This window comes from Alligator sinensis, unplaced genomic scaffold (assembly GCF_000455745.1).
Source record: "Alligator sinensis unplaced genomic scaffold, ASM45574v1 scaffold1632_1, whole genome shotgun sequence".
NCBI classification, from domain to species: Eukaryota; Metazoa; Chordata; order Crocodylia; family Alligatoridae; genus Alligator; species Alligator sinensis.
In genome coordinates, this window is record NW_005843808.1 from 1,945 (window position 1) to 2,211 (window position 267).

Sequence of the window (267 nt, forward strand, 5' to 3'; positions counted from 1 at the left end):
CTCTGATCATGCGCGTGGCTCTTCTCTGCACTCTCTCAAGCTTCTCCACATCCTTTTTGAATTGTGGAGCCCAAAACTGGACACAGTACTCCAGCTGCGGCCTCACTAAGGCCGAGTACAAGAGAAGAATGATGTCCCGGGATTTGCTTGAGAAGCATCTATGGATGCAAACCAGCATTTTGGTTGCTTTACTAGCTGCAGCATCGCACTGCAGGCTCATGTTCATCTTGTGGTCAATGATGACCCCCAAGTCTCTTTCTTCCATAG